Here is a 27,718-nt window from a genome sequence, read left to right as displayed (position 1 = left end):
ACACTGATGGAGCAAGCTGGTGGCTGCTGAGGTACTATTATTACACGTATTATGTTCCACTGCACATTGTGCTGTATTACACATGAGAACAGGGCATCGTGTGCTGTCAGTTAGAATGAAACAATTGGTGAGACGGGAGTGCTTCCTCTCTGCGCCATCCCTCCAATGGAAGAGGGACTTAAAAACAGTACTCTTGGCCAGTATGTGTTTAGACATTAGATACATTCTGTTTTATTTTCTTTTTCACAGGAAAAAAATTGTTCACTTTCAGGGTTAGTGAACAAAAAACTACATGAAAGCTCAGTTGGAGAGAAAGGAATAAAATAATGATCATGTTAGGGGACAGGATGCTCACCAGTGGGGTCAAGACCATTCAGGGAGAACCTAGGAGAGCCCACATGGTATGATGGTTAACTTCATGTGTCAACTTGACTGGGCCACAGGGTGCCCAGATATTGGTGGAACAGTATTCTAGGTGTGTATGGGAAGGCACTTCTGGATGAGATGAACACTGACTCAGTAGCCTGAGTAAAGCAGATTGCCCGCCTCAATGTGGCTGGCCCTCATCCGAATCATCGGAGGCTTGACTAGAACAAAGGATGGGATACAGGAGACTTTGCTCTCTGCCTCACTGCTTGAGCTGGGACGTCAGTCTTCTGGGACTGGGACTTACACCATCAGCTCTTCTGAGTCTCAGACCTTCAGACTTTGGACTGGAGCTACACCATTGGATTTCCTGGGTTTCCAGCTTGCAGATAGATCAGCCTGTATAATCATGTGAGCCTCCATAATTATGCAAGCCAATTCATATATCTGAATCATCGATATCTGTATCTGTGCATCTCCATCCTCTGGCTCTCTGTACTTCCTTAGCATGTCTACACCCATCCAAGCCTAAATAAGGGAGCTAACTTTCTTCTAAATCCAGGAGATACGTACTCTACAGAGCCAAGGGGCATCTCTGCAATAGGGAAAATGCTTCAATTTTATACTTTGACCTTTGAATATAACCCCAAAGATAACTAAATTGTATTAAATACGTGAATAAATTCAACAATGAAAGCAAATCCTTTTATTTAGCAATAATTCAGTTTTTCATTTCAGATCTCAATGGCCTGTCACAAAGACCTGACTGCAGCCATCACTCAGTGATGATTATGGTGTCCCCCTTTGTGTCTAGGTCAGATTTAATAAATGACTCTTCATGTCATTTCCTTATTTTATGTTTCAGAGCTGCCACCTTTTTTTTTTTTTTTGATACTCCATGACTCCCTTTAATCCAGGAGCTTAGGATCCATTTAAATATTTGTGTCATAGAGTGATTATAGTCTGTTGTTCTACTGCTGATTCTGTACAATACATTCCTATTGTATATTGAGACACAAAGACGAGGTCTGAACTGGACTTTCTTCCTTATCTGTGGGGAGAGCCTGCTTTTGGCATAAGTTCTGGTCAACATTTTACCATTGCAGTTCTTATCAAAGTGCCACATAATTTTTATTTCAATTCAACCTCTGTGACTAAGGCACGATTTAGGATGAAGCCACCATGTCCTCAACAGCATGAATATACATGAATTTTCATCTTGCATCCAGGGATCAACTTTGCTGGCCAGAAATGGAAGGAGAAATCTGGAATGGTTACCAATTTTCTGCTTTTGGAGAGTTAACATTTTTTACTATTAATAAATTAAGCTATAAGGTAATAAATATATGTTTAATTTTAAACATGTGTGGAGGACTGAAATACTCACACTGAAAAAAAATTGAAAATAACAATTTAATTGACTTTTTGTTTTTCTACTGAAGCAAAGACAGACCAATTACACAGTCAGCTTTGGTTAGGAAATTATTACCTGTACAACTTCCAGGAAAAATCAGTGACTTCTCATGAAATGGAAGGTGGTTTTTTCAATGACCTCCAGTTTGTTGTTTCGGACAACTGGCCAAATCCAAAATGAGGAAAATAAATTTGATTTTCATTATGTTTAAATTTATCAACATAAAGTTCCACTTGGTTAAAAGGTTGAATGCTGTGAAGCGTTGTTCTGGAGAAACCCATTTTTAATCTGGTTAAATGGAGACAGGCCAGCTTGTTCTACAAGGATGGACTGAGTTCGGTCTCCATTCTTTCTATGTTTGCTGTGAGTCAGGCACTTTGTCAAGTGAAGGGAATAAAGGTGAGTAAGAAATATCCGTGCTCATTGTTTTGTCAGGGAGCTGAAACTGGCTGCAGCAGCGTCTCCCGCAAACTGTCATCCTGTGGTATGAGGGCGAAGGTGTTGGATGACAGAGTGTGGGGCGCCCTTCTGCAGGACTGTCCGCAGAGTGCTGGAGGGCTCCCTGGAGGAGGAAGCCTGAGTTGCACCTTGACACTGAAGAAAAGGTTAAGGCTGAGAGGCCGAGAGCACAGTGACAAAGGCATAGAGCCGAGAAGCAGGGCCGGTGGAAGGCTGGACACGGCTCCCGGCATCTGTTCTGCGAGAGGGGAAGTGGTAGATGACGCTGTGCCTATTGGTTGGTCGGCCGGGGAGGTCCTTGTGTGCCATCGGGAGCAACTGATGAAGTCCGTGGAGGAGCATGACATGATGCTATTTGCATTCAGGAAAAAATGAATATTGCTGGCGGTTTTACAAAAGCTGAATTTCAAAGGGAAAAAGCTGGTATTGGGGGTCCAAGTGAAGAAGGCTTGAATTTAAGCAGCATATTGAAGAAAGAGGTAACACATGCTAGTTTAAAAATCAGGTAGTAAAAGCAGCAGGTCTGGTAACTGACTCTATGTTGGGTGAGAGAGAGGAATAATACGAATAACAATGATGGCTGAGATTAATTGTACTTTTCTTTAAGCTTCAGTACCAGTGGGAAGAATTAGAGAATGCATTTGTCCCTTCATTCAATCATTCACTTATTTATCTGTTCACTTGTTTTGTCCTTTAGAACTTATGATCTGAGGCAGACAGCCAAGCGAATCAATAATTACTACACATTTAAAGTGACAATACATTTATTCTAGGGCACTGCAAGATCTCAGAGAAGTAACCTTCACATAAAAGATGATTTCAAATATTCTACATACTATCTCATTTAATAAGTAAATATTATTAAGCCATTATAGCAATTGGCATTTCCTTAAGCAAATAACATAGATAACTCTCATTATTTAAACAGAAAAAATTAAATGTTGATAATGGCTGAAATAAATATTCATCTAGAGGTGACCTACAAGCTGAAGTTTCAAACTTAACTTTTTCTCAACTCGCACAAATGCCTGCTCACACACATGCCTATGAGATTTATCTCTGTCACCAATGTCCCATCAGACATTTGAGGAGTTTCATCAATGTCAGCCAAGAACCATTTGTAACGTTGACTGAGTGTAACTTTGAAGCTATACCTCATGTAATTCAGTTTCTGCCGAGCTGGAAATGCATACAGGCTAGATGGCAGAACTCTGCTATGGGATGAACAGGGTGACTGCAAACAGGGCAGGAAAGAAATTCTCTAAGGATCTCTGGAAGCCAAGTGCCTGCAATGCAGCACAGCCCTTGGCAGCGATGAAACAAACAAGGCAAACAGATTAAGCTTAGGTACCACTCAGAGATGGGGCAATCGGGGGCTTGCTACGAGATGAAGAAATAGAAAGCAAAGCATGGTCCCGACTGGGCTGACTGTGTGTAGACCTCAGGATGAAATCTGTCACCTCTTGACCATGGCTACATTAACATCGTGATAGAGTTACATCTGTTTAAATCACTGCTTTGAATGTTGCTCGTGTTTTCTGACAGATTTTCTGTTTGTCAGATGTAAAGAATTTCTTTGAGTTTGCAATTAAAGCATCATCCAAACCATTGTAGTTTCTTAGATGCATTCTGGGTCTTAAGCTAATTTTCAAAAGTGTAATTTTTCAGCACTACACATGATAAAAATGAGACCTGGACAGAGATAAAGAGGGAAGGAAAGCATTCCTGTTTGTCTCTAAAGTTTTGGGGATAGCTCTATTTGGTTCGAATGGACCTGAAAATTAAAGAACTAAAATGAGACAAAAAATACTGGCTCAAAGGGTTTGTTTGCAGTGGCTTCATAGGCTTCTCACAACTCCCTTGAGATACCCGCCCCCGAGGGTTGGAGACCTGTATCCTTTCTAGCTTTGCCAGTTCCCAGCTCTGTAACCATGGCAATTCATTGTAGCCTCTATGCAGTTCTTCCATCTGTAAAATGGGCACAACAAAAGTACCATCTTTCTGGTTTGTGGTTGGTTTAAAGGAGTTAACCTATGTGCCCAACACAAGTGCTTGTTATTACTGCACTATGTAAAATTAAAAGGGATAACAATTTTCACCATGCCATCCAGCTCTAAATTCAAGCAATGTTCTATAGAGCAGAGTTTTAATTTGTGTTCTTTCCAAACAGCAGAAAATTCCATTCCATATTGTGCCAGAGTGACTGTATATGTTTGGATAAGTGATCCACATAAGATTAAAATCTTATAAATTAATAAATAAAGTAGACACTAATAGTCTCCTATTAAGACTTCGGGTTTCCAGAAGGCTGAGAAGGGTCCTAATTTACTTGCTTTGTTTGATTCAAACCTCCCCTGTGTGTTACTGGTAGAAGAAAAGGAATTACATTTACGATATGCATTTCAGGGTAAGGTGAACACATTTTAGTTTTAGAAAATACATCATAAAGCGATTGGTTTCAAGACAAAGCTTATACTTTTTCAGTGACTAAAAACTCCCTGGCAGAAACACAAATGTGCCATTTTATTTTGAGTTTTATCACTTGGTATAAAAACTACAAGTGCTGCCGACACAATCACAGAACATTTAATAAAAGAAAAGAAAAACAAGGAGTAGATTAAGCTAGCCATTAATACTGTGTTGGCGTCCACTCATTTTTTTTCCTCCTAAAAACAAATAATCCATTTTAGAGCCTGCAGCTACCTGGCCAAAGGGATTCATTATCTCATGATTATTATGGGAATTCGGACAGCTCCATAAATCCAGATAGTGGAATGTGTCGTAGCACGGAAGTGATTTCAGGAGCAAGAGATTTTTTCCTGTACACAGTGTCTGGCTTTTATTTCTAGGACAGGCATTTAAAACGGTCATTTAGGATTGTGTGTCTTCATCAGTGGTGTCCTCAAGAAAAATGAAAAGGAATACTGTTATCACCCACAGATGAACAGAGAAATTGTTTTCAATAAGTGAAGTTATTAGAATGACAGTGTTTTTACTTCGTCTGTCTGTTCTTTTATGATTTTTGGTGAAGAGGACCAAATCTGTACAAGGAAGCAAAACTAAATTTAGGACTTGCTTCTAGTTTTCGCTAAAAGAAAAGAGTCTTTGGACCTAATTGTGACCATTTATTAGGATTTTAAAAATCCATTTTAGATTCACCATTACTCTGACAAACTGCAGTTTCGGCTATTATAATCAGGTTCTGGTTTTTTAGCATTGAGGTAAGAGGGTAACTATGGAGAAAGCGAAGGTTCATGTGTTGTTTCTAAAAAGAGATTTCAGAGACCAAAGAGAACTGCTTTTGTTTATTACAAGGAAATGTTTCATACAGTTTGACTTCAGATTCTAAATGAGGCTGTAATTCTTTCTCAATATCCTTGACGTCTATCCTGGATTGAGGCTATCACTGACTAGTTTAATATTCTCAACTCCATCCATGTCTAAACAAGAATTCCTACTACTCCCAACTGTTGGACAGTATCATGGATCCACATGTTTCATTTGTAACAATAACCACAGTTCGAAATTCATTTTTTAAAATTGAAGTATACTCAGTTACAACGTATCAATTTCCAGTGTACAGCATAATGTCCCAGTCATGCATATACATATATATATACATACATTCATTATCACATTCTTTTCCATGCAAATTCATTTTTGTTATTATGCTATCAATATCCATCTTGCTCATTAGAGTGTAAAAATCTGTGAGCAGAGAACTGTGGCCCATTTTGCTAAACATTAACAGCCCAGCACCGAACACACATACACACACACACACATATTTCTTGAAATAGTGACTGTATGACCGAATGAAATGCATCTGCCATAAAAGTTGATGTGAGTTTTCCTATAGACCAAGAAACAAATGTTGGAACTCACACTGCTTCTTACAAAAAGATTCTGAAGTTGGCTAATGGAGTGACTTAAAAGAATAAATCTCACTTCTTAAAAGTAGCATACACATTAAAAAAATCTGTCTTAAATTATTACAAGTAATCATAATGCATTTTTAAGAAGGAAGGGCTAAAATTCACCAAGCAATTTCTTCCTAATGGACTCATACAATTCCTTCAAGCATATGTCCTGTGTGAGCATAACTTCTCAGCTTGATGTCATACTACCTTAAAAGCCATCATCTTTTTGAATGGCTTTTAAGTTACCACCTCACCAGTCATCCCTATTCCTCAGCTCCCAGAAAACAGGGTCAAGGAAATTAGTGCTGTATCCTTCCAAGTATGCAAAGAGATTGAACACACCACATGGTAAAGGGCACGAGGTTAAGGAAGCTGTTAGAAGTTCAAGATTTTAGCAGATGATTGTGATTGAAGTAACACTGCTTCTCTGTACCACATCTCATGGCACTGAGTTGCCTTCCTCCTTCTGTTTCCACTTCAGTGTTTTTGGAAATTCTTTGAGAGGGTTGTTATGTTTAGAGATCAAAGATGGATTTCTTGAAAATAATTTAGGCTATGACAAACTCACTGGACCCAGATTTATTTTTACCGTATTTGGCAAAAAAGACAAAAACAAAAACAGTATAGTCTTGTGATTTGAAACTCTTTGTCTAGGATTTGCCTTTACCACTCCATATTTTTATCTAGAAGGGGGTTACATGTACATTTTTAGTGTTTACATTTTATTCTTTTAAAATTTCTACTTAAAAAAAAATCTCAGCCAAGGTTAAGGTTTATAAAAGTGGGAGATGACTTTAAGAATCACTGGTAGAGATACAGAAAGCAAAGTAAATACACCGGCTGTGGTGAAATCGAAAATCCTCAGGGAATGAGACTGGCAATTCTGAGTCTCTTCAAAAGGGCTCCTCTTTAATCCTATCAGCAAAGGTGTCTCACAGGTGACAGCCCTGAAAGGAGGAGGGGCAAAACCACTCTTCTGTGATATTTGTCCGGACTTCCCTCCAAGCGTTACGGGCTTGGTAGTTTCCCCATAGCTAATGCCCCAGATGGCAAAGGGCAGGGCTTCAGTCCCTCTTTCCTCCAGTCTCCTCCTGCAGTCCCAGTAGTTCACTGGTTCCATGTTGCACTGAATGGAGAGCCACAGGCACCACTTGGTCATCTCACAGGGCTCTGTGACAACCTGTGGACCTTCCAACACACATGACGAGAAGCAGGGAGTGTGAGTGAACCCATTTGTTCATTCAGCATCTAGTATGCATGTACTGGATTCAATTCTCCACCTGAGTTTGTGACACAAAGAAGCATAAAGTTATACCTCTGTACTCGGGTAGCTTACAGACACCAATATCTACTTTCATGTGGGTGATGCCAGACAGTCAAGGCCCTGTAATGTTTGGACTAAATCTCTATTTCCAGCCTCAACTTACATTTCTAACTAGAAGAACCCTAGTTAGAATAGCAAGAGTAACCACAACGAAAATAAAGCAAGCAATAATAAGTAACAGGTAGCAAGCACTTACTGAGCAGCGTTTGACAACTCAGTGAATGTTTCTTAATCCTATGATACAGTTTGATATAATTTCACCTTACAGATGAGACAACTGAACCTTAGAGAAGTTACATAACTCACCTAAGACCACAGAGGTAGTACCCAGCAGGGATGGAGGGCTGGCCCTTGTCAGGTGGACTCTGGGGCCGCAATGCCTGGTCTGGTTGTGTGATCGTGGGAAAATCAGTTAACATCTCTGGACTTCAATTTCCTCATGAGTCACAATGGGAATACTGAGCACACCTAAATCTTAGGGTCGTTGTGATGATTTAATTAGCTGATACACGGGAACTTAAGTGCTTAGTAAGTGCTAACTACTATTATTCTTCTTGTTGTTGTTATTCTTATTAGGCTATACTGCTTCTCAGAGTTATCTGTGGATTTTCTGCATAATATGCTTATATTTGCAACTTTTATTTATTCTATCCCTTCTACCCACATTCCTCAGAAATTCGTCACCGTTTTTTTAACCTACAGTACCAAATTCACTGTACGTTTCAGGGTCTAGCTGTCCTTGAATTGTCAACTCAGACATCTCCTCCCCTAAGACAATGACTCTTTACTTCTCGTGCTTCTGCTTATGTGTCGTTCACACAGCAGTGAATATGGACCTATCACACTACTGGCCGGACACAGGGAAGAGGACTACACCTTGGACCTCTTAATATTCCAAAAAGTCTAGCATTGTGCTGCCTACAGAGCAAGTGTTCCTTAAAAAATGATGAACAGATTAATTTTTAAATCCAGGGGATGTGGTTCCTGCCCATGAATTAGAGAGAAAAGAGGAAGCAATATGGGAAAAGAAGGCTACCAAACAGCTCAGTGACGGCCCAGGTTTAAGTCAATAAGAGAGTGAGAGTGAGAAGGCCAAGCTCCTGTTTTCTGCCTTAGATCTAGAATGGAACTGATTTTGAAAACTGTGTGTACATTAGAATGGTCTAGTGATCAGATGGGGTAGGTAACTGCTAACTTGTAATTTGAGTATTACCTGGGTATTTTCCTTCCTACTCACTAATATCTCCCTGAAGCCTTCCACTGGGGTAAAACTGCATCATTGTAGATTTATTTCTTTGGTTAAAGACACTGTCTTCAAAGAAGGACAATAACCTGATTAGAGAGAGATGCTAAAGGGGTTAGTCATATATTTTATACATGTAATATATATTGTATATTATGTATATATATTTTGTGTATATATATTACGTATGTGTATTTATATGTTATCTGTGTGTACATATTTTTATTTCAGGAAATGTTTATAATTACTTCTGTGTGACAAATAAACAGAAACATAAGTTGAAAATGAGACAAAAACCAGAAAGACAAAATTTGAAAAAAAATTGCTTAAGATCTTTAAAACAATAGACACAGCTCCTGGGTTTTTTTTACTTAAAAAAATAAAATAAAACATTGTGATATAATTAACACCTTCTTGACAGCAAATTCTTGTTGACCTATCACTTTGCTTCACTGGGCTCCTCTGTGAGTGGACCTCAATGCAGATGGTTGAGGTTGCAGCAAGAGCAACTCACTTAAAAGCAAACCTACTATCATGCTGTCAGTGAGATTCCCAGATCTTTGCTGATCCGTTGTTGGTCCACTACCATTTTCACTATGAAATACTCAGAAGAATGGGTGGACCAAGTGTCCTCTGAAAAAACTGTCCTGAATAAAAATTTTTCTCGGCTGAATTCTGAAGGCTCACAGGTCATGTTTGTATGTTTCCATGCTGCCTCGGCAGCAAATGGGGCATGAGTGTGGTTTCTGTGTCTTCATGGAAGCTGAAGAACCCACCAAAGACACAACCCAGATAGAAAATCATCCTACATTTGTTTGAGACGATCTGATGACTAGTCTTGTAAGTCAGGACCCTACCTGAATGATCATTTTAAATTTGCTCTGTTGAACAGATAAATAGGGGGCTGAGGTCCAAAGATTAGTTTATGTGTCATGGATAAGATACTTTTAGCACTAAAAATACTTCAAGGCACATGTAAGCTGATACTCCTCATGGCCCCACTAAATATATCTCATTGTTACTTTGCAAATGGCTGGAAAATTAACACTAAAGTAACAAAATGTTATCTTGTTAAATAGGGTCATTATTTACAATCTGCCTGAAATAGAGAATGTCAACTAATAATTTTATTACTAAAATGTTTGATGTTTAACACTTTTTGTTTAAAATTAATTAGGTACAAGGTTATAAATAATAAAACCATAATGAATATGTATGAAATATGGTATGACCATTTTATTTTCCTGTAGCAGGGGCAGTTTATACACACTCAAAAGTAGTATCAGATTAACAATCAAGTTTAAAAAAAAGGAGTCACTATTATCCTGAGTTCTTCAGCTGGAAATTTTAACTGCTTTGGGAGAAGCAGTTTGGAGCCCCAGCAGGGAGTTAAGGAGAACATGATGTTCATGTGTCAATAACCATGGTCTAGGCTAAAAACACAACAGTGTGACCTATAAATGATTTTAAAAGCCAAAAGCCAAGAAAAGGCCAATAAAACTCCAAATAATCTGATATTTGTCCTTAACACACTTTACCACATTCATTCCTTCAACGATTCAACAAATATTTGTTGGGTACATACTGTGGACAAGGTCTGTTCTACTTGCTGAACATACACTGTGAGCAAAGTAGTAAGAGAGGTGAACAAGCATATTTAAAGTCTGCTTTTGGCTCAAGTAAACATTGGCCTCAGCTTCGCAGTTGGTGTTTGTCATTTATCCACTGAATAAACATTTATTAAGGGACAGTGTTAAATACCAGGGACATCCTAGAGAACAAAAAGGACAGATGTCTTGTCGACTGGGGGAAGAAAAATAACAGATAAGCACATGTAAGTGCAAACCAACTGCAAATTTATTAAAGAACCACGAACCATATTCTGTAATGGAAATAAGAAGGTGGGGTGGGTGTCACTGTTAAAATAAGATTACTGGGAAATCCTGCTTGAGATAATATTTAAGCTGGTATTTGAGGATGAGAAGGATATAGCCATGGGACCAGCCAGAGGCAAGCATGTAAGGAAGACGGCAAAGCAGGTGAAGCCAGCCTGCATGGAGAACAGTGAGTGAGAAAAATGGTCCAGGACATGCCGGGAGATGGTGATGGGAGCTACTGAATGGCTGACTTTCTTTTTTCATCTCTAGTGTATCATTCTACCTGAAATTTGGAAAGTGGATTAGAAAAGGGCAAAGTAGAAAATGCAGGGCAAAGGAAAGAAAGAGAGGAGGTGGGAGGTTCAGTTATAATGATATTGTATTGATTTAAGTTAGAGATGGCAGTGACCTGGACTAAATAAGTTACATGGATTTGCCCAGAAATGTAGTCTAGATATTTCTAGAAGGAAGAATGCAAAGGATAACAAAGGACTGCACGTGGGGGATGAGGAAAGGAAGGACTCAGTGTGCCAACAAACTTTTGCAACAGAGTGAACAGTGGTGTGAGTGCTGAGGTGCAGAGGATCCCTCAGCAATACAGAGGAGAAACAGGTTTGGGGTTATCGTAGTCACTGGTGATGAATTTCGATCCTCTCTCTTTTTCCAGGCACGTGCTGAAGTCACACATGGCCAGGTGACCTGCCTTGATGAACTGAATGGGAATGGGAGTGTGTCACTTCCGGGCAGAAACTTAGGAGCCAGTGAGATCTTTCAGCTTTTTCTTTTCTCAGTCACTAAGGGCTTGGATATGAAATTTTGTGAATTTCAGAAGACTTTTAGGCTGTCTGCAGTTGTGGGAGTCATCAGCATTCAGATGGTAGTTAAAAACCACAGAAAGTCTTGAGATTGCTTTCGTGGAGGATATAAAGAGGAAGACAAAGATTCAGCTGTGAGAAATCCTCGTATTAACATGAGGGCAGAGGAGCTGGAATTATAAAAGAGTGTGTAAGAGCTGGAAGAAACTCCAGAGAAGGTGTGTCTCCATCTTCCAGGAACGTCATAGCAAAGCACCACAGACTGGGTGGCTGAAACACAGAAATTCATTTTCTAAAAGTTTTGGAGGCTGGAAGTCCAAGATCAAGATGCCAATATGGAGAGTTTCTGGTGGGGGCTCTCTTCCTGCTCCCAGGAGCCTACTTTGTGTCCTCACATAGGCTTTCCTCTGAGCACATGTGGTATATCTTCTTATAAGGCTCCTAATCCTATCAAATCAGTGCCCCACCCTTATGACCTCATTTAACCTTAATTACTTCTCTTTTTTAAAATTTTACTTTATTGAGTTATGGTCAGTTTACAATGTTGTGTCAATTTCCAGTGTAGAGCACAATTTTTCAGTTATACATGAACATACATGTATCATTGTCACATTCTTTTTCACCATGAACTACCACAAGATCTTGTATATATTTCCTTGCGCTATACAGTATAATCTTATTTATCTGTTCTATATTTACCTGTTAGTATCTACAAATTTCAAACGCCCAGTCTGTGCCATTGGTCTGTATGTCTGTTTTTGTACCAATACCATGCTGTTTTGATGACTGTAGCTCTGTAGTACTGTCTGAAGCCTAGGAAGGTTATTCCTCCAGCCTCTTTCTTTTTCTTCAGTAATGATTTGGCAATTCTGGGTCTTTTGTGATTCCATATAGATTTTATTACTTTTTCTAGTTCTGTGAAATACGTCCTGTCTAATTTGATAGGGAGTGCATTAAATCTGTTGATTGTCTTGGGCAGTATGACCATTTTAACAATATTGATTCTTCCAATCCAGGAGCATGGGATATCTTTTCATTTTTTTAAAGTCTTCTTTAATGTCCTTAATCAATGTTTTATAGTTCTCCATGAGTAAGTCTTTCACCTACTTGGTTAGATTTATTCCTAGGTATTTTATTACTTTGGGTGCTATTTTAAAAGGGATTGTTTCTTTACTTTATTTTCCTGTTGATTTGTTAGTGTAAAGAAATGCAACTTCTTTAGAGACACCATCTCCAAATATAGTCACACTGGGGGTTTAGCTTCAACATACTAATTTAGAGGGTACACATCTATCTACAGTAGATGGTACAGGGAAAGCCTTAAGAGGAAAAATCTTTCAGGAAGCAAGGAGTAGTCAAGCCTTTCATTTGCTACTTGTATGCAGCAGAATGAAGAATGACTAATGGCTTTGGCAACATGTAGGTAACTGACGGATGACCTTGGCAGTCAGACTGAGAGGCATGGTAAGGGAAAGAACCAGACTGAAATGAGTCAAGTAGTAAGCAGGAATTGTAGATCAGAGATAGTGAGTTGGCAACATAAAAAAATGTGGCCTTAACAGGATCAGAGAAATGTGAGAGAATCTAGAGAAGAACAGAAAATCAGGAGGGTTTCTTCCTTTTTACCTTTATTTTATTTAATGGTAGATACTAGAGCTTGCTTGTGTGAAGAAGAAGATCCAGTTAACAGGAAAGAATGAGAATTTAGGTGAGAGAAGAGTCACTCCAGGAAAGTCCTTGGAAGGCTGAGATGACTAGATTCTTCATCGGCTAGAAAAAAAAATACTTCCTCTGTTTTCACAAGAGGAGAGAGATACAGTCTGGGTAAAGGAAACAGGAAAATCAGATACAGTCTGAGGACTGTGTCAGTGCAGTACTAGGTAACGTGCACAGCAGAAACAAGGAAGCGTAGAGTTTGAGGAGTAAGGAAAAGACATGAGACCGTCTTCCAAGAAGTGGAATAAGTTTCAACATGGATAAATAATTATTGAAACAGGGTTATAAATGAAACCACTAGAACAAAACATGCATACTTTTCTAAATACCAAAGATACATCAAAGAGGTAAGACAGAGAGAGAGAGAACTAATTTTATTGAGGCTACTGAGAAATGATTTTGGACTCTTGGCTGGTGTTGAATCACATTTTCTGTGATTTTATTCAACAATTCTTGGCTGTGTAATTTTGGACATGGTGAAGTCAAATGGCCATTAGATTAATGGCTACTTTTTATTTTCCAAGCGACTGATGGAGGAACAATTACTGAGAAAGAATGTTTGTAAGAGGTTGACTGTAGTGATGGGTTGTGAATTCGAATCTAAGGAAAAAAGAACTATCATAAAGAAGGGAAGAAAGGCAGAGCTAATGGAAATGGAGTGGTCAGTGGATTGGAGGTTTTCATGACGATGAGTTGTTTTCATGGAAAGACTTGTACAAGAGATTTTAAGAACCAAAGCTATGGAGATAATTCTATCTTTAATTTTGAGAGTGGAGCAGTTTCAGTGTAGGACAAATATCAAGTACCTCTCAGGAGTAAATTTTCATTGATTTAGCAAATGAACTAACACTTGGGGTAGAAGATGACTGACCTTTCCAAAGATAAAATGAAGTAAACCCTGGGTGTCCATGTGTGTGGAGTTAATAAAATTCCCTGAAGAAACAAATCATAGTTTGAAAGTATTTATTTTCTGCTTAAAATATTTAAATCAACATTATATTATAGCAGACTCTAATTAGGCCCATCCACAAAGTAGTTGCTATATATAAAAATGGTAGTTGCTGATCTTTATTTGAAGAACTAGTTTCTAGACCTCCAACACCAAATGCAACAGATTTATTTGTCAAGTAACCACTTCCCCCCATCAGAGAGCCTACCAGCCTGGTTTAGGTTCTCCTTTAGGGGTGGAGAAACTTATAATAAACTTACAGTTCAAAAGGTCTTAGACGAACACTTTCAAATGTTGTTTGACACAGCACCTTACTAATCTTGTTAAAAATTTGTTGGCTGAATACTCAACAAGTCAGACAAGGCGTTGGGAAATTGTCCCTGTGTGTTTGCAATGTAAAACTATAAGCTAATCTCAATCTTCTATTGGAGGGAAATTCATGTTTGAGGCATCTGGGGAAGTTCAAAAGTTTCCCAGCTCAAATGAGTTCCCCAGAGAAGTTGAAAAATTCCTCATTGTCTTCACTCTTTTCTGTACTTGTTCTTACAAATTGGTCTTTGTCTACTTTCAAAGTTAGTCCCAACCCATCTTACATCACTCAGATCAGAGAGCTTGTAGATACAACTGCTGTGTTGAAATGTTCTGCTTTGGTCTAGAAGAAACTGTCTGATGGATGCTGGATGTACCACAACAAGATAAATGCTGCCCTCCAAAGCTGTTAAAAAGCTTCTAACTGATGTCTATCTTTAGAGATGGTAGGTTTCCCCTCTATGGTAGGTAGAATATTACTCTGAAAAGTCTCCATTTCTGGCTTGAGGGGCACTGAAGTTAAGGATCACATTTCTCGACGATCCTGTGAAAAGTTTTAAAAAGTTTATCTTTGAGAAATCACGATTTTAGCACAAATATTTGTCTACATTCAGAATTACTTGCCTTTCTTTCTCTTATTCTCTTGGTTTAGTAGAAGCAAAAGTGGATTGCTCACCCTTATCTTTGCTAGTCTTTGGGAGGCTCTCCCTGAGCTGTCTGGTATAAGTGGGAGGAATGTCTTCTTGACAGATTTGCTTCCATCTCTTGGCAAGTGGGTTGTGGTTTGTCTTAATACTTCTACACTTTTTGCTAAAGTGCATGGTACATTTCAGTACATGGGCTCAATTCGATGACCTCTTAAACTTATATGGTTCTATCCATCCCACAGGAGAGCTGATTTTTGTGGAGAACTGTTGTGGTCTGATGAAACTCTAACAAGAGCTGTTGCAGAATGAATGGAATGCTTTCCTCTCAGAATATAACATTAGAAAAACACATATGAATTAAAAAGCTATCAATGAGCCCATTTATATACCATACATGTATTACATTGTATTGAGTGTAGTAAGTGAAAAATATTTTAGTTACACCTCTCATCTTGGAGCCAGCACTATAGATAACACTGAAAATATAGCCCAATGTGTCTTACTATTCTTATAATTTAGAATTTAGGAAAAATGACCATCTACCTCTTGCTTTCACCCTGGAAATAAGAGGCCCAGTGCTGGTCAACACACAGTATTAGATTATGGAGATGAGAACTTTATCAGCCAGTGGAAGGAAGATGAAGGTATGAAGGGGAGGCAGCATACAGACCAACTTTTTCAGTGTGGTTAAAGGAAATCTTGCTTCTGGAAATCAGATAAGCCACTGAGAAAGATAAAATACGGCTGGTGGAGCTGCTTCATATCGGTGTAGAAAGAGTTGTACTCAAAACAACAAGAAAAGCAGTAAGAATGAAAAGGAGGGGGAAGAAAGGAACTGAAATTAGAGTTTACAAAAATTGTCCTACATTCTGCATTTTGACCAATTCACAATTTGGAGACTCCAATTTCCTTAGGATGGTATCTGATTCTCTTCTCAAAGTCAGGGAATTACTAATTCATCCAGTTTCTGTCCTCTTACTATCTCTTAAGGGTTTTATGAAAGATTAGGGGCCATGATGTCTTTTAGAAGGGCCTTTAATTTTAACTCTACAAGTCTTCCCTTCTAGCTTTATTGGGACAATCAGTGAAATTTGAATATGAACCACAGATTAGATAACAATAATTTAACAATGTTAAACTTTCTGAATTTAATAACTGTACTGTGACTTTTTTAAGAGGATGTCTACTGTTAGCAGTGAAGATGAAAATATTTAGGGGTAAAAGTCTACAATTTGCTCTCAAATAGTTTATTAAAAAGATAATAATAGTACATATGGTATAGAGAGTGATAAAGCACACGGAGCAAAAATAAGAACAAGCGGTGAATCTTGAGTATTTGGGAATTCACTCAATTGTTTTTGCAACTTTTCTGTAAGTTTGACATCTTTTCAAAATAAAGTTAAAAATAAAAAAAAAGCCTTTAAGATATGTAAAAAAATGTTTTAAAAAAAGTCTTCCCTTCTAGATTTTGATTTCCCAAGTTAAAGATTTGGAAGGGTAAAGGAAATTTCTATAAAGTAGAGAACTGACTCTATGACAAACATTTTATTTCAGATTTCTGATTATAACCATATGGTAAGACTAAATGTTTTGAATACACTTTTCATACTGAGTATCTAGAAATACTGGATAAAACATAGAAACATAATTTTAAGTACATACGGAAGTTCCCTAAGTATGTGAGCAAGCAAGTGTGTAAATACATAAATGCAATACAGGATATTTCCAGAGCGTTAAGCAAGCTTTGGTGCTTTAGCTGTCCTGGACTGGCTGCCCAGGGATAGAAGACAAGGCCTTGACCACGTAGAAGACGAAGGTAAGAACTTGAATTTCCCTCCTTAGAGATGGGCTACATACTGAGGGAAAGGCTAGGCTAGGAAAAGAAGAACTGACCTTTGGAAAAGGGAGATTATAAGAAAACATGTCTGCCTTAGTCTTGGCACCAAGTGGAAAATGAACACTTTAATGAAAATTTCTTCCTTCTTTGGATAATTACCATAATTGCATGACTTAGGAAACACCAAGCCAAGAATTAATATAAATGACTTACAGGGTGGCAGTGCCTTGGGGCGTTCAATAACGGCAAGCGGCATTCTCCAGAAGAAAACATTCTGAACCCAGGGGCCCAAAGATTATTACTGACCAAAGTCAGTCAGCCGTACGGAAAGCAGAATGGCTCTAGGACAATGATGGGTCTGAGTCTGTGTGGGACAGTCACAATTTATGCCTGCTGTCTTCATGTAATCATTGAAGATGCATTCTTCCACTCAAAAAATATTCCAGCTTGGGAGAGAAATACAAAAGACAACAGGGAGCTGAGGGACGGTCGAAGGATGTGACAAAATGAAGTCTAAAGGTTACAGGGTGTTTTCACAGGCTGGAGTGTTTCACAACTTTGGATGCCAGGAGTCAGAATCCTGAGTGGGGAGTCCCATTCTCATGGAGGGCCCCAGCAGCTGAATCAGATTCAGATCTCATCTTTAAATTGCCTGGAGGTTGTCAACTCAACAGGGAGGGGTGAGCTAAGTTCCCCAAGATGCTCTCTGGCTACAAGCTGGGCCCAAGGAGGGTATGGAGTAAAGGAGAGCAGGATACCAGTACCATGGTAATGGAGAGGGAGCTATGAGCCCCCTGAATCTTAGCAAGGATGCCATCAATGGCTAGTTTGCTAATAGGCTAATCAATGTAGAATTGGATTACAAATCCCTGTATCAGAATTGACAAGAAGATAAAATGAAGAAGAATGACATTTTCTCATGTATCCTTTGAAACATAGCAGCTACTTACTTAATCATTTTGTTTATTTTTGTTTGTTTCTTTTTATTCCCTCTCTATTTTCTTCTCTTCTCTCCAAATCAAGAGTTTAATCCAACTATCTTTTGGACTTGAAGTGGAAAATCCTGAATCAGAGGAAAATAATACACTTTCTTGATTAAAGATGCATCTTTCAGAGGACATAATCCTAAGGTCTGTTGTTCCCCATATTAGAGAATGAAAGCAAATGCTAATAAATATAATCAGATGGTGTTTTCTTGGGCATTAACCAAGTTAGAGGTGAAAAAATTTTACAGATTATCTTTTGTATTACTGAGATATATAGACCTTCACAAAGGGGTGGAGGTGGGTAGGGAAAAAATCTGAAGCTTTCAAAAATAGAACAGTAAAATAAAACATTTAAAAAATCTAACAGAAAGCTTTCCCCAACATATGAGTAATAGAGTCTTGCCAAATAAAAAGGAACAAATGAAAGGCACCTAATCCTGTTAATCAGCTTGTTCCATCAGTGGAGAAGAAGTTGGATGGGAAGAAACATTTTTGGGGAAGCACTGAGTGTAATGGAGCAGCTCTGGGTGACATGCTGAATGGTGATCTGATCAAATTACTTAAACTAAAAACCATGAAAAGAATTTCACACTTTGTCTGGTTAAGAAAACAGTTTTATCAAGTGCATGATCTTAAATGCGATGAGATTTCTTTTTACCTTTCTCGTTTCACTGTCTTGCTTCAGTGAATAGGCTACAAAGGAAAAAAGAAAGGCATTGTTGATGACAGTTTTTTAAGTGGAGGAAGAACAATTCATGGCATTAAGTGCTGGGTGCTGAGTCTGGGAAGATATTGAAAAACCTGAGCTTAATTTAAGTGGGTTGATATAATATAAAACATCTATTTCTATTCACTTTCTTATGATAGTTTTAATCTTCTCCTTCTCCCCCCACCCTGCCATCTCTCTTTTTTTTTTTTTTTAATGAGTATTAAAGCCAGAGGTCTGAAATCAATTTTCAGACGTGGACATGAGGCATTCTAGAAATGCCTTGAAGTTGTTTGTAATATTTGTATTTGCGTGAGTGCAATGTTTTCCCCAGGACAGGAAAAATAATATTGCTCAGATTTTTAAAGTTTTCTATGACTAATAAATGTTTTAAACACTGCATTGGGGTGTGTTGTTGTGCACTTTGGTTGGAAGTCTTTCTGCCTCCTGCCTTTCTGCTCCCCTGGGTCAAACCCCTGTCCTCTCCCTCCACCTGTAAGTGAATCGATCAGAGTATACAAATATTTTCAAAAAGCTAAGAGGGAAGTTCAAGATAAGGAAAAAACTCATCCTGATCAGCTGATCAGCAGACCAGGTCTTTGACCCTGACCTTCAGAAGCAACTCCCTCTTCACCCTTTGCAGAGACACATTGTTGTGATGCCAAGACAAGGATCAAGTCTTACAGCACACCAAAGAAGAACACATCTAAGAGGAATAAAGTGAGGATTTTTTTCTTCTTCCGTGAGGACCACGAGGATGGCAAAATGCATCCCCCTCATTGGATATTCCTTTCTGGGAATGTGGGGTTGGAATCCTTGTGGCCAGCCACTTTGAAGAGCAGGACCAGAGCTGTGTTGTCAGGCCCACTGTCTCAACAAAACCAGGTGTTAGTGAAGAAGGGTAACTCACAAGAGACAAGCAAAAAACAAACCAAAACAAAGAAGACTGCTTTTGGTTAAGTCTTCTCAATTGTCATAATGATAAGAATGAGACTATTCATCGAGAAAGCATAAAATAGCAAACATTCTCTCTGGATTAAAATAAAACAAAGTATGTTTTCCAGTAATACCACTCTCTTCTCCAGATCCCCACCCGTATCAACCAGAAAGTCCAAAAAGACCAGATAGATTTGAGGGTAAAGATTGTCTTCTTTTTATAAAATTAGTCATCTTGTGCAAATAGACCTGAGACTGGAAAGCTGTTTTTTCCCTAATATATTAATTTAAAGCTATATATGAGTTTTATGTATTCCACTTATGACCTGTTCTTTTCATTATCATTCAGTTAAAATTTTTTTGTAATTTTTACCATGTCCTATTTGATTCATATTTAGAAAAGCACTACTTGATTTCTAACATACTTCCTTTTTTTTAAAAATTGATTCTTAGCTTAATTCCACTATTGTCCAAATATATTCTGTGTGTGATTTCAATTTTCTAAACTTTGTTGAGACCAGCTTTATGGCCTTGAATATGTTTAATTTTGGTATATATTTCACCTGCACCTGGAAATTATGAGCAGAATGCACTTGCTGTGTGCAGTGTTCCATGGAAGTCAACTGGATTAATCATTTTAAGTATTCTATATCCTTATGGAATTGTTTTTTGCTTGGCTTGCTAGCAGTTACTCATAGAAGTATATTAAAATATCCCAGTATGATAATGGATTTCTCTGTTTTTCCTTTTACTTCTTTCAACCATTACTTTAAATATTTCATACCTATGTAACTAGTAGCCTGGGCATTTAGAAATTTTTTATTTTCTTGCTTGATTGACACTATTATTATTATTATTATTATTATTATTATTATTATTATTATTATTATTATTATTACTACTACTACTACTACTACTACTACTACTATTATTTCCTCTTTATTTTTAGTAATGTTTCTTGCCTTAAAGTTTAATTTGATGTTAGCATAACTATATTAGCTTTCCTCTGCTGAATGCATGGTATCTATTTTCTTATCTTTCTACTTTAAATTTTCTGTATCCTTAAATTTAAGGCCTGATTTTTTTTGTGTGCAGTGTATCCTGAAAGTTTGCTTTGTATATAGTCTGATAATCTTTTAATACTTTAACAGTTTAATGTGGTTCCTGGTATGTTTGGATTTAAATTTACCATTTTATTATTTATTTTTATTTTTCTCACATGTTGTCTATTAATGTTTATTACTGTTCTTGCCTTTTTTTAGGTTAATCAAAATTTCTTCTTTTTCATTTTAATTTTTCTCTATGAGATAGTTAGATACATATTCTTTGACTATTTTTTAGTAGTTACCCTAGAGTTGACAATAATCTTGATCATTAATGTCTAATATAGATTAATACATTAGCCACTTCCAAAACAATGAAACTTAGTAAAGTTTAAATCCATTTAACCCCTCTTTTTTTTTTGTTATTTTTCATGTACTTTACTTCTAAAATCTTAAACCCCAAATTATTTTTGCTATTTTATATAGTTAATACTCTAGTTTTTCCACATATTTAACCTGTGACTTACTATTTATTCTTATTTTTTCCTTTATTTTTAGGTTTCACTCTGATGTCACAGTCCTTGTGCATGAAAACTTTTTTTAGTACGTTTTTAAATGTGATTTGCAGACAAAACTGAGAAAATTCATCCACAGCAAACATCTTTACTGACTTTATTTCTGATAGATATTTTCAAAGGTATGTGAGTCAAGGAAGGCATTTTTTTCCTGAACTTTAAATAAATTATTCCATTTTCTTTTGAATTACACTTCCTTCTTTTTTTCTTATGAAGAACTCAGGGTTCAGCATTATTTTTCCTCCTTGAAGACAGTGTCATTTTTGTTGTTGTTGTTCTTGCTGTTCTTACTATTAATCTGCCTTTATCGTATGATTCTGCTTCTACTTTAGTGTTTAATTATCAGTTCTGAGTTACTTTTCTGTCTACCTACTTTATATTCTGTTACTTATATTTTATAAAACCAAAAGAGCTCTGAATTTTCTCTTTCCATAGCAACTTGCTTTCAGTGTGGGCTTTTTTTTTTTAATGTTCTTTGAAATCTCTCTGAGGATATTAATTATAATCATGCTGAAGTTTTCTTCTGTTCCTTTATATTTTAATTTTTAGATCTGTTATATATTGAGTTTTCAATGTCTTTCTTGTTTTGATCACATTTTAAATGAGAATCTGGTTTAAACAAAATTAATAACTGGGAGTGTATTTTCTCAGGCTAAATGATAATTAGATTTGCCTGGCATTTAAAGCCACTTTGGATTACAGAAGTTTGTTTCTTGTGATTGCTCAGGAAATTTATGGGGCTTGTGACCAAGTAAAGTTTCTTCCTTGTTTGTTTTCTGGAGAAGGTGGTTCCCACCCCTGCAAATTGCAGTAAGTTCCTCCATACATTGGCTTTGGTGTTTCATTTAGAGAAAATCAGGATTATGAATGCAGTGAGTGGTAGTATTGGCATACAGGTCACACCCTTTAATTAACCACCGCTTCACTGCAAGGAGGACCCACTCCCCGTAGCTCCATTATGCCAGTTTTTGGGATTAGTCCAAGGTTTTGCTCAGAAAATCCTTTTTTCCTTTTTCTTTGACATCATCTCTGCTGCTTCTATGCAGTTTGTAGATTCTTCAGTTGACTTGAATTTCACTCTCATTCTGTTTCCATTTGTTTTACGCCCTTCAAAAACTATTTACTTTGAGATCTGCTGGTAGAATAGTCCTGTTTTTCAACATTCTAATGTATTTACTTTTATGTTTATTTCTTATACAATTTGGCTTTTTCATTGAATTGTTTGTGGTTGGAGAAACAGAAAACACTTCTTTCCAGTCAGTTACCTTGAATGAGATGATGGTGTCATTTCTTTTTAAGTGAACCTTTTCTTTGTTGACCAGGAAGGCACAGTTGCATGGAAACACTAACTTGCCAGGTTTGTAATCAAGTTTTAATTTAAAACTCATTTCCTATGTAACAAAACAAAAGATAATTCCAAATGATGTTGAAATATTCTCAACAGAAAGCCCTACATCATATCAGTCTGTCCAGTGTTGCCTTCATTGAACAAGACTTTTGCCTTCTGAATGTGTCTCCTCTCTTAGAAGCAAGACAGCCTACTCATTTCATTCCATTCCATCCCCTCTCCTCCTCTTTCTTCCTCCCTTCTTCCTTTTCCCTTTCTTTTGTTCTTTCTAATGATAGTTTTTCCTTCCTGTTACAGATCTCTGACTTTTTAACAGAAGAAAAACATTTTTTTATTGTTTTCAAATATACAAAACCGAGGAACAGAAGTTGATATCATCCTCAAGAAAGCATGATTTATGGGTTCAAACTCTCCTAATGACCATCTGAATCCATAACGATTTGTCAGTGAACATTTTCAAGGATTGCCGAGAGATCACAAAGGGTCTTTATCTGTCATCCTGTGACAAAGGTCGTGATGCAAGAATTCCTCTATAAACTCTGAAATGACTTGGGATCTGAGTCAGGAGCACTTATCTCTTATCACTTACCTTCTGTGCTTTGATTTCATTTTTATTATTATCACATATGATGAGTCACATTTGAGGATAACTGTGGTACACTTGTAAACTCAAGTAAATAACACTTTTCTATCTTAATTCACAATGATCAGAAATCTATAGGATCTTAGGTGAAATAAGTAAAATAATGGTTCTTGATTGACTAAAGTTCTGTCTTGGGGGAGCTCACTGAACTGCTCTGTTTTGGAGATGAGTTGGGTGGCTCCTGCTTTGATGGAGTAGAACTAGTCCTTGCCAACTCCTCCCAAAACTTTGGGACCCTCTTCAGCCTGTGAGGTCCTTACATCGTCTGTCATCATCTTCTGTCATTACAGAAGAAACACCCTCCTCTCTGTACTAAAAAGAAGCAGTGTAATTACCCAAAGAAGAAAACTGATATCTCTTCATTCCAGAAATCTCCACCAGTGATTCTCCTCATAATTTCTCAATTGTTATTCCCATCCCTTTTCCTTTTACAGAAAAACAAAATCATAGAAACCAAAATGGAAACTTACAGCTGAGCTGTCTCTTACCTCCTCCTAATCATTCATCCAATCTAATTCTCTCCCTGCTTTGCTTAATACTTAGTGATGTCTGGGTTCTTCTGCTAAATGCTTTCCCCCCCAGTTTTGCTCCATTACTGGCAGCATGTCCGTAGCTTTGAGAAATAAAGCTTGCACAAGATTGCCTAATAAAAATAAACTCTCCTTTATTCCTCAAGATACTATAGATTCTTAATGACTAAAAGCCCAGTCCACAGTGCTGCAATACCAGGGAATTCAAGAGTAGGATTCTTATCCAAGGCCTCTATCACTGATGAAAATAATAAAGTGAATTCTGAAAAGATTGTCCCTTTGAAATCGTTACACTGGATATTTTCCTTGGCATGTAAATTATTTACACAATTCCAAACACTGTGTGTAGTAAAAAAGAAGAAATCCAGGGAATCACACTTTCATTTTCACCTCTACATAATGCCTTGTGCATGTAAGCTGTATGATGTGCATAAATATCGCAGATACACCACACACATCATTCTTTTCTTCTGTCTCCTCCTCACGTAGAAGCTGCCCCCAGCAATGTGTCAGTGGGCAGTCACATGTGCCATCTTTTGAGAAAAGAGAGGAGTGTGTCACAAGACATGCATACATAGGCTTTGTGGTTTCTGGGCTCATCTGTGTTGTAAAGATATTAGCCTAGTCACCGCCGGGATCAGTTAAGCTTGGGCACTGAACATTTGAAACCTAAATATCTCTTTGGGCAGCAGAATTTTCACATTTTTGGGTTGATTATTATGTTGTTTCATCAGGAATGAGTAAGAGGCAAGTTCTGATGCTGGCTGTATCAATCAGCATCCTCAAGAAAAAGAGATGAAGACACAGACAGATAGCAAAGGAGAGAGAAGAGATGGAGAGAGAATTTGAAGGAGTTTGCTCATGTGACTATGGGTGCTGATCAATAGTAAATTTGTGGGGCAGGCTGGAAATTCAAGGAACAGTAGGTACATGCATCTTGACTCAGAATTCCTCAGGGCATCAGACAAACTCGGGCAGGGCTTCTATGATGTAGTTTTGAGAAGAATTCCTTTTACGTCTAGGAACGTCCCTCTTTTTCTTAAAGCCTTCAACTGATTGGAAGAGGCCACTCACCTTGTCGAGGGTAATCTGCTTTACTCAAAGTGTATAGAGTTAAATGCCAATCACATCTAGAAAAATACCTTCACAGCAACATCTAAACTGGGATTTGGCCAAGATACTGGGCATCACGGCATAAGCTAAGTTGACACATAAAATTAACTATTACTCTGATCTTTATACAGGGCTTTGTTCAGATCATCATGAGATGTGGATATCTGCTCAATCTTTAAAATCCTTGTTGAGAAAGTGTATTGTAGCCTTTCTAGAATTCCAAATTGAATTTTAAAAATCTTCTGTTAATTCTCTTTCTTAAAGTTTATTTTTTAAACCTGATTGTCCTTGCTCTTTCTCTAGTAGAGATGGACAATAAGTAGATATCCAATTCCTATTAAATTAATATGCTTCTATAAGGAACTTTAAAAATAATCCTCTAAGAAAAGATTTCTATATGCTGTGAGATATGAATGACACTCTTTATGTGGTTTTTATTTTGTTTTTTTTAATTGAAGTATAGTCAGTTTACAATGTTGTGCCAATTTCTAGTGTACAGCATAATGTTTCAGTCACATATACATACACACATTCGTTTTCATATTCTTTTTCATTATAGGTTACTACAAGATATTGAATATAGTTCCCTGTGCTATACAGAAAAAACTTACTGTTTACCTATTTTATATATAGTAGTTAATATTTCCAAATCTCAAAAAAAATATGGAATGCTTCACGAATTTGCATGTCATCCTTGCACAGGGGTCATGCTAATCTTCCCTGTGTCATTCCAATTTTAGTATATATATGTGCTGCTGAAGTGAGCACTCAATCTGGTTTTAAACTCTTAGGTTTAGGGTATTTTTTAAACAATTTCACTGAGTTTTATTCATATACTCTACAAATCATCCATTTAAAGTGAATAATTCAATGGCTTTTAGTGAATTCATGGAGTTGTACAATCATCACCGCAATCAGTTTTAAACAATACCACCCCCCAAAAGAATCCCTGTCCCCATTAGCAGTCACCCCACATTTTCTTTCAGTCCCCCTCCCCACCAGCCCTAGGCACCACTACTCCATTTTCTCTCTCTATGGATTTGCCTATTCTGGACGTTTCATACAGAGTCATGCAATACATGAACATTTGTGACTTGTCAGATTTAGTTTTAAATGTTCAACTTTGTTAAGCCTCACAAAATATAGATGATTCTAATGGAACGACTGAGAGGAGGTGAAGGATTACTATCTTTGAAAGGCTATTGGCCGATTTTCTCACCAGCTCTTCTCACGGAGAGTGGGTCACTCTTAGGGTGTACCTAGATACCTGACTATCCTGTTCCTTTGTTTGCTGTTTCTTCTGGTTTAACCTGATCACGAGTGAGGCCCTTGTTTGTTGAATTCTGGATTAAGGACCAATTTTCTGAAATGGTTGTGGGGCTTTCTCTCACTTTTCCTCCTAATCATCCTTCTTCTTAACACCCTCCTGATGAAGAGGCCTCCTGAGAATACCATCGAGTTCCCAGTCTAGCCCTGTGCTCCTGACACTCAGTTCCTAAGTCCACTCTCTTGGCAGGTAGGTACCTTTGCTACGTTCTCACTTCCACCTCACAATATTGAAATTATTTGGCACTCAATTATTTTTTTCTATGAATTTTCATCATTTCCTCCATATTGTCTTACTTTGTATTAGGTGTTTACACCTATATATTATCCATACATAACTGTCAATATTTCTTGGGAAAATCTAGCTGTGTCTATAGTTATTTGCTGTGGGTACAAAAGGGATGATTATTATCTTAACTGATACACAAAAAAAGATTTTTCTTTTATAATTATGCAGCAATCTCTTCCCATTATGGATAGATACTTAAAAACAAAATATGGCACTCAAATACATAACTAACAAGTATGTATCTAATGCTTTAGAACCTGTGCAAAGTACATGAAAGATACTTATTGGTAGGGTACAGACTATTATTTTAAACAATTAAAACTAGATTGCTTTTATCCACAGATTTAATGTGATCCCTATCAAATTACTCACGACATTGTTTTCACAGTACTAGAATAATCCTAAAATTTATATGGAACCATAAAAGACCAGAATTGCCAAGGTAACCCTAAGGGAAAAAACCAAAACTGGAGGCATAACCCTCCCCGATTTCAGACATTACTACAGAGCTATAGTGATCAAAACAGGGTGGTACTGGCACAAAAACAGACATGTGGATCAATGGAACAGAACAGCAAGCCCAGAAATAAACCCACACCCCTACGGTCAATTAATCTTCAACAAAGGAGGCAAGACTATATAATGGACAAAAGACAGTTTCTTCAGCAAGTGGTGTTGGGAAAACTGGCCAGCTCCATATAAATCAATGAAGTCAGAACATTCCCTCACACCATACACAAAAATAAACTCAAAATGTTAAGAGTCTCACAGTCCATGTTAAAGCTAATGTTTAACTGGAAAACACATCAGCTAAATTTATCTTTTAGATTTGATGTAAAACCTGTGCATGCTGGTGCTTTGCTTGCCATTAACGGAAACTAGGTTGCGTCCATGTCTTGGCTATTGTCAACAGCACTACTATGAACAATGGGGTAGCATGTATCTTTTCTGTATTAGAGTATTCTCAGGATACATGCCCAGGAGTGGGATTGCTGGTTCATGTGGTAACTATTTTTAGTCTTTTAAGGTAACTTTTTAAAGTTTTTTACTGTTTTCCATAGTGGCTGCACCAATTTACATTCCCACCAACAGCGTAGGAGGGTCCCCTTTCCTCCACACATCATTTGTATACTTTAATGATGGCCATTCTAACCAGTGTGAGGTGACACCTCTTGGTAGTTTTGATTTGCATTTCTCTGACAATTAGCAATGTCGAGCATCTTTTCATGTGCTTGTTGGCCATCTGTATGTCTTCACTGGAGAAATGCCTGAACTGACAGAGCTGCCCTCATAAAACTTACAGTCTCCTGGAGGAGGCAGACAGTGGCCAAACATTGAATTAAGTGC

The 27,718-nt window shown here is 37.5% G+C and overlaps 1 long non-coding RNA gene and 1 other non-coding gene across 2 annotated transcripts; both read right to left on the bottom strand.

Annotated features, from left to right (window-relative positions):
• Window positions 1-416: 416 nt before the first annotated feature.
• LOC116668646 lies at window positions 417-27,396 on the bottom strand. Its single transcript, XR_004325877.1, has 3 exons — window positions 27,251-27,396; window positions 1,401-1,408; window positions 417-427 (listed from the first exon to the last, which is right to left on the bottom strand). It is a non-coding gene; the product is annotated as an uncharacterized LOC116668646 (long non-coding RNA).
• On the bottom strand, window positions 25,414-25,524 carry LOC116668760. The gene has a single exon (XR_004325999.1). It is a non-coding gene; the product is annotated as a U6 spliceosomal RNA (small nuclear RNA).
• Window positions 27,397-27,718: the final 322 nt, after the last annotated feature.

The sequence above is a fragment of the Camelus ferus genome, chromosome 14, assembly GCF_009834535.1.
Source record: "Camelus ferus isolate YT-003-E chromosome 14, BCGSAC_Cfer_1.0, whole genome shotgun sequence".
NCBI lineage: Eukaryota > Metazoa > Chordata > Mammalia > Artiodactyla > Camelidae > Camelus > Camelus ferus.
This window is presented reverse-complemented; position numbering and strand designations above follow the sequence as displayed.